Source organism: Pectinophora gossypiella, chromosome 24, assembly GCF_024362695.1.
Source record: "Pectinophora gossypiella chromosome 24, ilPecGoss1.1, whole genome shotgun sequence".
Lineage (NCBI taxonomy): Eukaryota > Metazoa > Arthropoda > Insecta > Lepidoptera > Gelechiidae > Pectinophora > Pectinophora gossypiella.
In genome coordinates this window covers 9,894,139-9,910,040 of record NC_065427.1, presented here as the reverse complement: position 1 = coordinate 9,910,040, position 15,902 = coordinate 9,894,139, and the positions used below count along the sequence as shown (strand labels likewise).

The following is a 15,902-nucleotide window of genomic DNA, read 5'->3' as shown; positions in this document are numbered from 1 at the left end:
CATTTTGTTACGACAAAAGAAATCACACAATAACTAATTAAGATAATAATTAAATCATAACTTACCAAAAAAGAAAATTCCAATAAAAACAATTCACAGCACAACACGATAATCGATTAGTTATCGACACTTTTATTGATAAAAATAAAATCGTTTTTCATAAACACGTCCGTTCGCCTCGGCGGCTTGAAAGCTACTGATTTTTGTATATGAATAGTGACTTTTGATGACAAGGGAACGAACGAATCAATGACGTCACTCCTACTCACGACATTGAGTTTTTTTTTATTATTTTATTAATGTTGATCTTGAAAAGTAGCATTCTTTTTTGTGTAAGGATATAGGTAGGTACAAAACGAGGAAATTTCTAGTTATTTTTTTCTGTTTAGGTCGCTTATTAGAAGGCACTTTTAGGCGTGCAGTATAATAACGCATTCAGGATGCTGTTGGGGCTGCCATGGCGCTGTAGCGCTTCTAACATGTTTGCGAAGGCAAGCATAGATGGCTTTCATGCCATAATTCGTAGGAATGCCTGGTCTCTGCTGCAGCGCCTACGAAACAGCACCAACGGCATCCTGAAAATGATTGCTGCTAGACCGGACTGCTTAATCCAACGGCACTGGGTCGAAGTAGCTATGGGTATAGTAAATAAGATAAATAAGTAAATAATTAGATTTTAAATTAACAATACTAACATAGTTTATTAAGCACAATTGTTATTAACCTACTAATAATCTATGGACTGTTATACATATTTGTGTTGGTCTGAAATAAACGTTATATTATTATTATAAAAAAGTTTGTGTAGTGAAGACTTTGTAGTTTCTAACCTTTTTAGAGAGAATCACAGTTTACACATAAGCTCACGACTATATCCCAATTGGGGTAGTCAGAGGTACATCCATCGCAAGATGAACTAAGTACCCACACCTCACCGAGCTTTCTGTTAGTCCAACGTGATAGGTGGTGAGCTGTATCGCCGTCTATAATGGTCGAGCCAATTGTGTTAGTGAATACTGCATTAAAGATAAATTAATAACTCAAAGTTTTTCATCTCGAGATCCTGCGTGCTGCGGAAGGCACGTAAAGCCGTTGGTCCCGGCAGCATTAGCAGTCGTTAATAACCATCAATCCGCACTGGGCCCGCGTGATGGTTTAAGGCCCGATCTCCCTATCCATCCATAGGGAAGGCCCGTGCCCCAGCAGTGGGAACGTTAATGGGCTGATGATGATGATGATGAATAACTCATTGGTGCGAGTCCGGTACCTGGGTTCGAACTGGCGCTCCCACAAGACCACAATGGCTCAGTGAGATGTGGATACGTAGTTCACCTTGCGAAAACCTCTGACTACCCCAATTGGGATATAGTCGTGAACTTATGTTACGTGTGAGTAGATAAGATATTTTCACGTGTTTTACTTACAAAATATTAAACGCGACATAAAAGTTACTTCGTTCAAGCGGTTAGCGACAAGTTTGTATACACGTCACTAACATTTTTTTTTACCAAGAGAAGTATTACTTTTTTATTTATTTAAACCTCTGTGGTGACAACCTCCATAGTCCAGTGGTTGAGCGTTAGGCTCACGATCCGGAGGTCCTGGGTTCGATTCCCGGTGGGGTCATATCAAAAAAATTACTTTGTGGTTAGTTTGGTTAGGACATTACAGGCTGACCATCAGATTGTCCGAAAGCAAGATGATCCGTGCTTCGTAAGGCACGTAAAGGCGTTGGTCCCGGTTACTACTTACTGATGTAAGTAAGTAGTCGTTACATGAGCCATGTCAGGGGCCTTTGGCGGCTCAATAGTAACCCTGACACCAGGGTTGATGAGGTTGGTAATTCACTTCACAACCCACACGATAGAAGAAGAGGCTATAACGATTGTCCCGTAATTCTTCCATTGACGTAACGGACGTCAAAAAAGCGATAACTCTTTGGCGAAACAAATGATGTTGAATATAAACTGCTGTTTAATAATATTTAGGTAGTTAGGTTGTCGTCTTGACTAGTTTATTACGCGTTTGTTGCGCGTACGCACATAAATTCACGCTTGCAACGCCTACAGAAGTGGGTAGAGTCAGGTAGTTGACAGTTTTAGTTTTTGTTTAGGAAGTAATTAATACCAAACCAAACCATCACTTACATAAATGGGGCTTAAAGGAGTCGCCATACTGTGAATGTGGTCACCCGGATCAAACCATATCTCACATAGTGAACGAGTGCCCTCTGCACCGGTTCCCAGGTGGTATAGCCGAGCTGCATTGTGTGACGGATGCGGCAGACTTGTTTAGGGGAGCTTAAGCTGGATATATGATCCACGCAGGATATTTTATTTTTGTCTGCCATAAGCAATAATAATAATAATTCAAATTCAAAAATATCTTTATTCAGTAGGTAACATAGTTACACTTTGAATCGTCAATTTTTACATAACGAACGCCTCATCCGCCTAAAACTACTGCAGCTTCTCACAACCTGTATAGCCGGGGAAAAGAATCTGCAAGAAAAACCTCGGCACAGGGCCCTAGACGTTCTTTAAAAAGATGATCTTTGATGTACAATCAAAGAGCAAAAGTGCAGCCACTGAGCCCAGCGAATTATTTGTAAACAGTGGTGAAATTATGAACCATTAGTTGTCATAATTATAAAATTTATGTTTTTTATAGGTGTTTTTGGTCTATCACAGAAACGACCAGCCAGGAGGTCTTAAGCTTAAGTGCAACCAGTTAATTCATTACATTGCAAGAAACTGATTGGAATTTTGCACCTTATAGTACCTCTGACTACCTCACTTGGGATACAGTCGTCAGCTTATGTTATGTTTAAAGGACGCTTTGAAGTTTATAAATTATGTAATACAAATTGGATTTAAAAAAAATAAAAAAAAACATGAAACAGTAGGACTAGGGCCCTGTGCTGGGAGGTTTTCTGGCCACGTTTTTCCCTCAGCGTTACAGATTCCGATGTGGTAGTAGTTTTACAGCTATTTACATAATGGTGCTAATTCCTATAAATACCATCTAATTTTATTTTAAGTTATATCTGTCATTTTCTTATCCGCCGAAAAGGAAAGGGACGGGTAATTGACAAGCATAAAATTTATGGAACACACGTCAATTTTAAGCACAAATCTAAACCAACCGTCTAAAAATTTTACATCAGTCAATAACCCGACACATTCATTTACTCATTCTTTCTAAAATTAAGAGCTGTGAATCATCCGTCCCTTTCCTTTTCGACGGATATGAAAATGACAGATATAACTTAAAATAAAATTAGGCGGTGTGTGCAGGAATCGGGGCCATTATGTCATTAAATTTTTGACGTTCAAAAAGTGCTAACTTTGTAAGCCAATCTTAAAAAATATTAAATCTTATAAAATAGGTTCTGTGCAGATTTCTGTGAATTATACCATAAAACAATAATCAAATTACCACTACTGATTGGTATTGGCAATAAATTGGTCCCGATTTAAATATTACGTGTGTGAAATTAATTATTACGTTACACGTAAATTAAAGATTAGGACGTACATAGAATATATTACTAGTCGGTTAGTAACAGATTTGGTGAGAAAATATCTGCCAATTGATATTCTGTTAGGTACGGAACGGAACGGGACGGAAGGGGCAAGTCACAGGGACCGTAACCTGGAACCTGACAGAGGGCAGCAGTAACTGTCAGTACTATTCAGAGGAGGAGGACAGGAGTCCTAGTATGGCTTTGAAATAGACTGCTCTGGGCGCCATCCCGCTCGCGTCAGACAGAGTACTGCGGGGCGGAAGGCAAGAGGGAAACCACTGCCCTATTTTTCCCTAAAAAAGTAGCATGAAGAATGCTCCACCGACAAGAGCGTGGCTCTTAAATTAGTGGTGATGATGAACTTAATTCATACTTGATTCTACGAGAAATATTAATAACACTTATACATTGTTTTAAGTTTACGCGGTTATTATCATAATTAAAGCACATAATAACCCCGTACTTAAAGCACATAATAGTCATCCCGTGATCATGGCACTTGCAACAGTGTCGAAATATCGGGAGTCTCATATCCCCATTTAAACGCGGTAAGAATCCGTTATTATGTGCTTTAATTAATAACACTTATGCTAATTCATACTCATACATATTATAATGAAATTTACGTGTAATTCTATAACCATTATCCTTCCTTCCTGTCCAACTACGCTCGGTAAAATACACTTCATATAGTATATTTTCTTTCAACATTTCCCTTATCATAGGGGGTACTGCCTTAAGCAGTCACTGTGGCCCTGTGGTAAGCCGGCTTGCTCCTCAAACGGGGAGCGCCGGCGCCGGTTCGAACCCCGGTACCGGACTTGCTCATACATACATAACATATACAGCCTATATACGTCCCACTGAAAAAAATAACGGAAGAGAGGAAGGGGTAGACCTAGGATAACATTTATGAAACATATAAAAGAGAAGGTGCAGGTCGTGTCGTGTCAGGAGGTGAAGGATTTGGCGGAGAGAAGAGAGGAATGGCGATTACTCCACCGACAAGAGCGCAGCTCTTAAATAGAGAGAGAGAGAGAGACGTCCCAATGCTGAGCACAGGCCTCCCCTCAATCAAGCGGAGGGGGTATGGAGCATACTCCACCACGCTGTTCCGATGCGGGTTGGTGGAGGTGTTTTTATGGCTGATAGCCGGGACCAACGGCTTAACATGTCCTCCGAAGCACGGAATCATCAACAAAGGACAGTCTCACAAAGTGATTTCGACAATGTCCCCATCGGGAATCGAACCCGGACCTCCAGATCGTTGCGGCTGTTGCTCCAATGAGTTATTAATTTATCATAAGTGCAGTTTCACTAACACAGTTGGCTCGACCATTACAGACGGCGATACGGCTCACTTATCACGTTGGTCTAACAGAAAGCTCAGTGAGGTGTGGGTACTTAGTTTATCTTGCAATGGACGTACCTCTGACTACCCTGAGTTGTCCCGGGTAATTCTGGTGGGGGCATATCGCAAATATCACTTTGTGATCCCTAGTTTGGTTAGGACATTGCAGGTTGATCACCCGATTGTTCGAAAGTACGATGTAGTCGTTGGCGGCTTAATACTAACCTTGACACCAGGGTTGATGAGGTTGGTAATTCACCTCACAACCCACACGATAGAAGAAGATAAGGGGGATTAAAATGGCCACATCGAAGCAATTCATCTAAGAGAGCAATGTTGCGATTTGACATTTGCGCACACAAAAGTAAGTTCGAAATGCAAGCAAATGTCAAATTGCAATATTGCTTTTATAGATGAATCGCTTCGATGTGGCCATTTTAACCCCCAAGCTCATGACTAAATTCGCTATGTAACCAATGCCCATACGAACAAAATCACGGGCGAGAAGCTAGTACGATGATAAGTATAACAATTAAATAGTATAATGTGTAATAAAGCGGTCAAGCACAAATACAGGGTGTTAGTGACATCGTAACGAAAACTTTGAGGATGATTCAGACAATTTTGAGTTGAAATCAAGTGGAACTTTCCGTCACAAAAGAATGGAACTGAGAATAATAAAAAAATAACACTAAAATTTCCTGGCGGGAAATTCCACTTGATATCAACTCAGAATCATAGAAACATAACCCTCAGTATTTGTTACAGTGTCACTAACACCCATACGTACTTGTATATTGGTGCTAATTCCTGTAAATACCATCTAATTTTATTTTAAGTTATATCTGTCATTTTCTTATCCGCCGAAAAGGAAAGGGACGGGTAATCGACAAGCATAAAATTTATGGAACACACGTCAATTTTAAGCACAAATGTAAACCAACCGTCCAAAAATTTTACATCCGTCAATAACCCGTCACAGTTAAGCAGATAGCACGTCAAACGGATTGCATACCAGCGACGACGTACCTTTTGATTCGCCCGGGTTATTCATTCATTTACTCATTCTTCCTAAAATTAAGAGCTGTGAATCATCCGTCCCTTTCCTTTTCGACGGATATGAAAACGACGGATATAACTTAAAATAAAATTAGGCGGTGTCTGCAGGAATCGGGGCCATTATGTATTTTTTGTTTTTAAGTAGAATTTTCCATCGCATAAGTATAGAATTGAAAATATTAAAAAAAAAGAACGTGGATTGTGCGACGAAAATTTCCACTTGATATTAATTCAAAATCATAGTCTGAATCATCCCCCTCAGTATTCGTTACGACGTCACTAACACCCTGTATACTTAGCTCGCACAGTTGTATCAGCTGATAAACAGTGAACATTGGACTTAGATTATAACACAACAGGCGGATCGTAGTAACCCCCTCGTTTAAACAGACACTACACATTGACGTTTTCGTACACGCGCACCTGTGTGTGTGACGTCTGACGCCATACGATTCTCCCGAAGGGGGAGAGGTAAACCCATCTCAGCCGCTGGCGGGAAGCGGAGTTGCCGTTCTACACGTCGTGTTATTCCTTATTCTATGCTAATACTACGATGATAAATTGAATAGAATAGAATAGAAATTGTTTATTATAAAAGGACGCCACACACAAAGACAAGACAATAACATCACTTATTTTTTTTACAAAACAATTACAAAAAGCATAGAAGGATGTTCATTACAATGATCATAAGGTGGTGGTGGACGTCCTGAGATAAAAGGGCCTCACTCAGCACAAGTCGCGGCGTGAACCACGACGCTGGTATTATGTGGACCCTGTTGGGTGAGGCACGAACGTCGCGTTTCATAAATATGCGTTAATATTCGTACATAGAATTGCAACTATCCTGTTTTGTGGTTGCTCCAGTTAGAATATGAAGTAGGTATGTTTGGTGGTTTCTCAAAGTGCCACTAAAGGGAAAACAAAACAAATATATGCCACTGTAAGGAACATGAATGTACATTAGAAATCATATTACCATTAGAGGATAAATTACTTTTCCTCTATCCATTTTCCCCATACACTTTAAAAGTGTATTTACTGAATGAAAAATCAGAAGGAAATAAGCTCAACATAATGAATCCGTTGTCATAAATTTTGTCTTAAATTTTGTACCAGATGAGAGCCTTCAGCGCTCAACTAAACAGCATTAACAAGATGGGGAAAAGTTGGGGACATAAATACAGGTCGTTAGTGACATCGTAACGAAACCTTTGAGGGATAATTGAGGCCATGATTCTGAGATGATATCACGTGGAATTTTCCGTCATAAAAGTATGGAATGGAAAATATTTTAAAAAGCACTAAAATTTTCATGAAGTTTCCAACAGGAAAATCCACTTGATATCAACTCAGAATCATTGCCTGAATCAACCCCCTCAGTATTTGTTACGATGTCACTAACACCCTATCTACTTGTATGTACTTGTACGGGGTGTAAGTGAAATCGTAACGAATATTGAGGGGGATGATTCAGCTCATTATCCTGAGTTAATATCAAGTAGAATTTTCCATCGAAAAAGTATAGAATTGAAAGTAAATACATGAATTTAGCGACGGCGAATTCCACTTGATATTAACTCAGAATCATGGTCTGAATTATCCCCGTCAGTATTCGTTACGATGTCACTAACACAAAGTCTATTTTTTTCATGCAGTTAAGCATTATTGTATTGTATTTCATAGTATGAAGGTATATTGGATAACAGCTATGTGTCATAAAGGGAATGAAAGCAAGAGTCTTATGTTTCATAATGACACGCAGGGTTCGTTAGAGATGGTACGCTATCGATATTTTTATCGATATCATAACATTAACAGCCTATACAGGGTGGCCCAGAAGTTCACGTTCAAAATGAAAAATTAGATAGAGGGGCTCATTAGCTACCAGAAACACACCCATGTATGTTCAGCAATTATTTACGGTTTAGGAGATATGACCCATTTTGTACCTTTTTCTAGATTTTCTACCTTACTTCAGAAATAATCATTTTGTCGCTATCCCTTTCTTAATAATTAATTTATTTTACTTCACAACTATGCCTAAGGCTGTGTCCTAAACCGTAAATAATCGCTGAACATACATGGGGGTCGGGGGTGTTTCTGGTAGCTAATGAGTCCCTCTATCTATTTTTTCATTTTGAACGTGAACTTCTGGGCCACCCTGTATATGTTCCACTGATGGGCGCAGGCCTCCCCTCAATCAATAATCACTTCGTTATAAAAACAGAACCATTATTAAATCTTTTTTAAAAAAAAGGAAACGACCTTGACCTTGAAGGAAGACCTTGGAGTACATTCAAGACACAAAAAAAGGAAAATAGAAAATCTATAAATATACATATACGTATCGTATTTACGTGTCTTATTGTATTGTTATTCTTCCTCACCGACGCCCAGAGCCGAGATTCGCGTCCAACTGGGCACCCTCAGGCCAGTTGTCGTAAATTTTGTACCGGGTGAGAGCTCACAGCGCTCCCCATTTATCCGGCCTAGTAGTTAATGCCATCTGCGGCAAATCTATAGTAAATCACGTCAAAAAAGGCTTACAGTACAAATCGTTACTATGAAAGTGGAACAGTAAGTTTGTTCATCTCTCTCTCTCTCTTCATTTAAGAGCTGCGCTCTTGTCGCCATTCCTCTCTTCTTCCCGCCAAATCCTTCACCTCCTGATACGACACGACCTGCACCTTCTCTTTTATTTGTTTCATAAATGTCCTCCTAGGTCCTTCCTTTCTTCCCTTCAATTTTTCCTTCTATGATGTTTGTCATAAATTAATCGTGTCGTATCAGGTGGCCAATCATATTTCCTCTCCGGTTCTCTAGTCTTCATTATGGTTCTTTTGTTTTATTTCTTTCCATCACTTTTTCATTTGACACCATTTCAGTCCAGCTTATACCCTCCATCCTTCGCCAACACCACATCTCAAACGCTTCCAACCTCTCTCTGTCTCTCTGTGTCATAGTCCACGTTTCACTTCCATAGAGTGCAATGCTCCAAATGTATGATTTAATAAAGTTTGTTCATCTATACTTATAATAAATCTGTAGAGAGGTCAATTCTGTACATTAAATATTTTTTCAAAATAACTATCAGGGGGTGATAAGTGGTCGATACTGATGCCAAAAATGCAATCAGTAAAATTTTTGTCTGTCTGTCTGTCTGTCTGTCTGTCTGTCTGTCTGTATGTTCCTTATAGAAACAAAAACTACTAGACGGATTTTAATGAAACTTGGTACAATTATTCTTCACACTCCTGGACAGGTTATAGTATACCTTTCATCACGCTACAATCAATAGGAGCAGAGTAGTGAAGGGAAATTCTTTTGTATGAAAAATCTAAACCACTCAAGTTAGACGTTTGAAATTTGGCACGCAGGTACCTTAGATACCGTAGAGGTACACTAAGAAAGGAATTCCCGAAATTCTCACGGGAACGGGAATGCGGGAAAATCCTTTTGTATGAAAAATCTAAACCACTCAAGTTAGACGTTTGAAATTTGGCATGCAGATACCTTAGGTACCGTAGAGGTGCACTAAGAAAGGAATTCCCGAAATTCTCACGGGAACGGGAATGCGGGAAAATCCTTTTGTATGAAAAATCTAAACCACTCAAGTTAGACGTTTGAAATTTGGCATGCAGATACCTTAGGTACCGTAGAGGTGCACTAAGAAAGGAATTCCCGAAATTCCCACGAGAACGGGAATTAGCGGGAAAATCCTTTTGTATGAAAAATCTAAACCACTCAAGTTAGACGTTTGAAATTTGGCATGCAGATACCTTAGGTACCGTAGAGGTGCACTAAGAAAGGAATTCCCGAAATTCTCACGGGAACGGGAATTAGCGGGAAAATCCTTTTGTATGAAAAATCTAAACCACTCAAGTTAGACGTTTGAAATTTGTCATGCAGGTACCTTAGGTACCGTAAAGGTGCATTAAGAAAGGAATTCCCGAAATTCCCACGAGAACGGGAATTAGCGGGAAAATCCTTTTGTATGAAAAACCTAAACCATTCAAGTTAGATGTTTGAAATTTGTCATGCAGGTACCTTAGATACCGTAGAGGTGTACTAAGAAAGGAATTCCCGAAATTCTCACGGGAACGGGAATTAGCGGGAAAATCCTTTTGTATGAAAAATCTAAACCATTCAAGTTAGATGTTTGAAATTTGTCATGCAGGTACCTTTGATACCGTAGAGGTGTACTAAGAAAGGAATTTCAATTCCCACGGGAACGGGAATTAGCGGGAAAATCCTTTTGTATGAAAAATCTAAACCACTCAAGCTAGACGTTTGAAATTTGTCATGCAGGTACCATAGGTACCGTAGAGGTGTACTAAGAAAGGAATTCCCAAAATTCTCACGGGAACGGGAATTAGCGGGAAAATCCTTTTGTATGAAAAATCTAAACCACTCAAGCTAGACGTTTGAAATTTGGCATGCAGGTACCATAGGTACCGTAGAGGTGCACTAAGAAAGGAATTCCCGGAATTCCCACGGGAACGGAAATTAGCGGGAAAATCCTTTTGTATGAAAAATCTAAACCGCTTAAGTTAGACGCTTGAAATTTGGCATGCAGGTACCTTAGTTAACTTAAACCTTAGTTGCAACAGGATATTGCAAAATTCCCACGGAAACGGGAGTTAGCGGGAAAAAAACATTTGTATGAAAAAATCGAAACCGCGTAAGATAGATGTTTTCAATTCAATTCAATTAAATTATTTATTGCATTCCATGTAGTACAATGGGGTGTTACATAGGCATAGGAACTAAAACATGGACCCTGTAGGGCACAGCAACGTTGAAGGGAAGAGAGGAAGTGTGTATTAAAATGAAAACTCAATGAACAATCAATTAAAAAAAAATCAATTCAATCAATTGATTCAATCTAGCATGCATGCATACCTTAGTAAATATAAAGTTTATTTTTGGCTGTATTTTGAAAAATGGGAGTTATTGGGAAAAAAATTGTACTTATGAAAAAATCTAAACTGCATAAGTATGCACTCCCACACACACAAAGATCTCTCTCTTATATAACACGCCACGCGGACGAAGTCGCGGGCAAAAGCTAGTAACCCCAATAAATTATTAGGAAATGATAAACCTAATTATTGTGAAATTTATAATAGATTCAATAATTATTTGTACTGACCACGTGCAAATAGATTGGATATCTATGACGTTACTAATTAATTACTTTAAATATTTATAGGGAGTCGTGTGATTATTTTATCGATTATTGATTGCGTGGGACAAGAAACATGTGGTATTTAATATAGTGATTGTCTAAATACAGTTTTATGATCTCACGGTCATTTCATCGATTCTGACGATATAATTATGTCGTTTTGTTGATTAGTGCTAATATGTGAACCCAAATAAGTCATGTCGTTCTCTCAAAATACGAACAAAATCACGTGGCACGGGTGTTAGGGGAAAAAACAAACTTATCGATTTCGACAAAATTTATTTAATCGATCGATAATGTTAAAATACAAACTGATATAAATTAAAAGAATTTTTACAATATATTTATACATTGTTTTAATCCAATCAGTCATCCAATCTCATCAGTCATCCCGTGATCATGGCACTTGCAACAGTGTCGAAATATCGGGAGTCTCATATCCCCATTTAAACGCGGTAAGAACCCGTTATTATGTGCTTTAATTACAATATATTTGTTTTAATCATAATTTCACGTTTTTCACGTACAGGGAGGTTAAAATGGCCACATCGAAGCAATTCATCTAAGAAAGCAATATTGCAATTTGACATTTTTTTGCATTGCGCACTTACTTTTATATCCGCAAATGTCGAATAGCAATATTGCTTTCTTAGATGAATTGCTTCGATGTGGCCATTTTAACCACCCAGATTAGTTTGATTTTCCACCTAACCATAGATCACCTGAGCCGGAACGAACATGGTAACACGACAAATTTATAAATACTCCAATGTTAATGCTAGATAAGGTGATAATACTCATTTGCGACGTGGTTTGGTGATAATCTGAATCTGACCTTTCATGCATCGATAAGATATAGGTACCGGATATTCGAAATAAGAATTCGAATAATTTGTATAGCTAAATAGAATAATCTCACAAAGGTCAGCTGGAAGAAATCTCTTTGTTTAGAGATAAGCTTACCTGTACTATCTGTTTTCTTTGTATGTTCTTTGTGTCTGTTTTATTGTGTACAAATAAATAAATAAATAAATCTTTCTTACTTTAATCTTTTATTTTTTCTTTATAATCTTTCAATTTTTACGAATTTCCTCGCTTTATGGTTGTCTGGAAGAAATCGTTTTAAGCGATATGGCCGCTAAGTTAAAGAGTCTTTTGTTAATATTTACTTTTATTTTGGTGCAATAAAGTATAATTTGTATTTGTAGAACAGTCTTTATTTAACAAACAAACATGGTGAAAAAAATGAAGAACCCTTCATCTATCTAAATATAATTATGTATAAAAGGAGAAACTGACTGACTCACTGACTGACATATCAACGCACAGCCTAAACGGCTGAACGTAGACACTTGAAATTTGGCATGCAGGTACCTTAGTAAATTTAAAGCTTAGTTGCAACAGGATATTGCAAAATTCCTACGGGCACGGGAGTTAGCGGGAAAAAACATTTGTATGAAAAATTTAAAATCGCGTAAGATACGAGTAGATGTTTTCAATCTAGCATGCATGCATACCTTAGTAAATATAAAGTTTAGTTATGGCTGTATTTTGAAAAATGCGAGTTAGTGGGAAAAACATGTTGTATGAAAAAATCTAAACTGCATAAGTTAGATGCTTGAAATTTGATATGCACTTCCACACACACATAGATCTGTCTTTTATAACACGCCACGCGGACGAAGTCGCGGGCAAAAGCTAATCTAAATATATAAAAGGAGAAACTGACTGACTGACATATCAACGCACAGTCTAAACTGCTAAACGTAGGCACTTGAAATTTGGAAGGGACGTAGCTTAGGTACCGTAGAGGTGCACTAAGAAAGGAATTCCCGAAATTCCCACGGGAACGGGAATTAGCGGGAAAATCCTTTTGTATGAAAAATCTAAACCGCTTAAGTTAGACGCTTGAAATTTGGCATGCAGGTATCTTAGTTAACTTAAAGCTTAGTTGCAACAGGATATTGCAAAATTTCCACGGAAACGGGAGTTAGCGGGAAGAAACATTTGTATGAAAAAATCTAAACTGCATAAGTTAGATGCTTGAAATTTGACATGCACTCACAAAGATCTGTCTTTTATAACACGCCACGCGGACGAAGTCGCGGGCAAAAGCTAATCATATATATATATATATAAGTCTTAATTTTAGTAATTGTCTTAGTTGTTAATGTTTTATATGAATGTATGATGTAGTAATACTTATTAAATAAATTTCCCAAGCATAATTAAGCAAGAATATTAATTGTCAGTGTTACCATAAACAACGAATTTCGTTAAAGTATCAACATCGACCGATGATTAAACAACTTATCGTGACCGCTCAACTATAAAGATTATAATTTGATATTACACTCAACCAAAATCAAAATCTAATAGGTGGTTACAACACTATAAAATCGGCATGCGCATTTATTTTATCACTATAACCAGTTAACAGATAATTCTAAATCGACGCAACTAAAAAGATTGTTCTAAGTTATTCTGTAATATAATCATCATCATCAATTTAAGAGCCACGCTCTTGACGGTGCAGCATTCTCCATGCTACTTTTTTAGGAAAAAATAGGGCAGTCTAATAAAATAATAAAATATCTGTCAAATGTCTGTCTGTCTGTGTGTGTGTATATCTGTAATATAATGGCCCCGATTCCTGCAGACACCTCCTAATTTTACTTTAAGTTATTATACATTTTCTTATCCGCCGAAATGGAAAGGGACAGGTAATCGACAAGCATACAATGTATGTAACACACGTCAATTTTAAGCTCAAATCTAAAACAACCGTCTAAAATTTTACATTGGCCAATAACCCGACAGAATTATGTCGACAGCACACGTCAAACGGTTTGCATACCAGCGAGATACCTTTTTGATTCGCCCAGGTTATTCATTCATTTACTCGTTCTTCCTAAATTAAGAGCTGTCAATCATCCGTCCCTTTCTTTTTCGGCGGATAAGAAAATGACAGGTATAACTTAAAATAAAATTAGATGGCGTCTGCAGGAATTAGCACCAATATCCTACCAAAAACATATTATTAAAAACTAGCCAAGTCTCGATAGAGGTGCTGAAGTTAGTAGCGGTTACATGAGCCATGGCAGGGGCCTTTGGCGGCTCAATAGTAACCCTGACACCAGGGTTGACGAGGTTGGTAATCCACCTCACAACCCGATAAGAAGATAATATATAGGGACCATTTTGATTTTATTTTTATTATATTGATTGTTAAGGAGGAGCTCGGTGGCGCAGCGGTTAACGCGCTCGGTCTGCGATTGTTGAAGTTAAGCAACTTTCGCAAAGGCCGGTCATAGGATGGGTGACCACAAAAAAAAAAGTTTTCATCTCGAACTCCTCCGTGCTTCGGAAGGCACGTTAAGCCGTTGGTCCCAGCTGCATTAGCAGTCGTTAATAACCACCAATCCGCACTGGGCCCGCGTGGTGGCTTAAGGCCCGATCTCCCTATCCATCCATAGGGAAGGCCCGTGCCCCAGCAGTGGGGACGTTAATGGGCTGGTGATGATGATGATGATTGTTAATACCCGGAATAAAAATAAACTTGCTTTACAAGTCAGTCGATTACATAAGATCACTAAATCTTTTAAGGGGCAATGTTTACGTTTTTACAATAACATTCCCATTGACATTCAGAATTTGCCTTTCAACTGTTTTAAGACAGTAGTTAAACAGAAACTTTACAAAAAAGGTTATCATAAAGTTAGTGATTATTTAGGAGATATGAATGCATGGGATTAACTGTCTAACTGATATTAGGCAGCTAAATTACTCAATTGTATAAAAATATTTTATGTTTATTTTTTTTAAAGAACGTCTAGGGGCCCGTGCCGCGGTTTTTCTTGCAGCTTCTTTTCCCCGGCTATACAGGTTGTGAGAAGCTGCAGTAGTTTTAGGCAGATGAGACGTTCGTTATGTGAAAATTGACGATCAAACTATGTTACCTACTGAATAAAGATATTTTTGAATTTGAATTAGCAAAAGTTATCGATATTGTCAATTCACCAGCACAGCACATCACTAGGTCATAAGCACAACAAAAGCCGTTGGTCAGTGCGTTGACACAGCGAGCGATTGCGTCACATGAATCTAGGCTGCGAGAAATGCGAGGAGCAGGCATCGAGACTAACTTTTGCAGGTTTACCAATGTCTGTATTCCAATGTTTGTAACATTTGTTTTTATAAGAAATAAAATAAAAAAAAAATAGCAATAATAAAAAAATAATACATGTACGCATCGTACGCATGTGTGTATGTTTTGTTCTGTGTTTGCGGAGATTTTGAAGCCGGTTAGGTTAGGTGTTTCAGAAGACCGAACTATAGTTCCGGGCGTAAGAATAGGGCTACGGTACCCCCTGTCTGTCGTAAAAGGCGACTGAAAGGGGACACTGGGGATCGTGGGTGGTAAGGGCGGGGGATTTCGACGATGTCCCCATCGGGAATCGAATCCGGACCTCCAGATCGTGAGCCTAACGCTCTAACCACGGAGGCTGTTGCACGGGGGTGTGACTTAAGATAAAGTAATAACTTGTTGGTGCTAGTCCGGTACCGGGATTCGAACCGACGGTTTCCGATTGAGGAGCAAGCCGGTGTATACTTTAGAACCCTGTCGCACTACCATATGTGACATTAAATGAGACTTACGGTTTAATTTGTCAAAAAAAGTTAATGAGACATGGTTTCAAAGTGTATACATATTAGTACTCGTAACCGTACCCAGGACTACAATGAATTAAAATGAATGAAGATGGAAGTAATTA

The 15,902-nt window shown here is 38.4% G+C and overlaps 1 protein-coding gene across 2 annotated transcripts in view; it reads right to left on the bottom strand.

The window, feature by feature from the left end:
* The window catches only part of LOC126377725 (ATP-binding cassette sub-family D member), a 94,414-nt gene that overhangs the window by 45,303 nt on the left and 33,209 nt on the right, over window positions 1-15,902 (bottom strand). Inside the window, exon 1 of one of the 2 annotated variants that reach the window (XM_050025527.1) lies at window positions 66-204. The exons of the other annotated variant lie outside the window; for it this stretch is intronic. The gene's annotated coding sequence lies outside the window, so the exon portion shown is untranslated. Of the gene's footprint in view, window positions 1-65; window positions 205-15,902 lie in introns of those variants that run through there. 2 annotated transcript variants of the gene reach the window in all.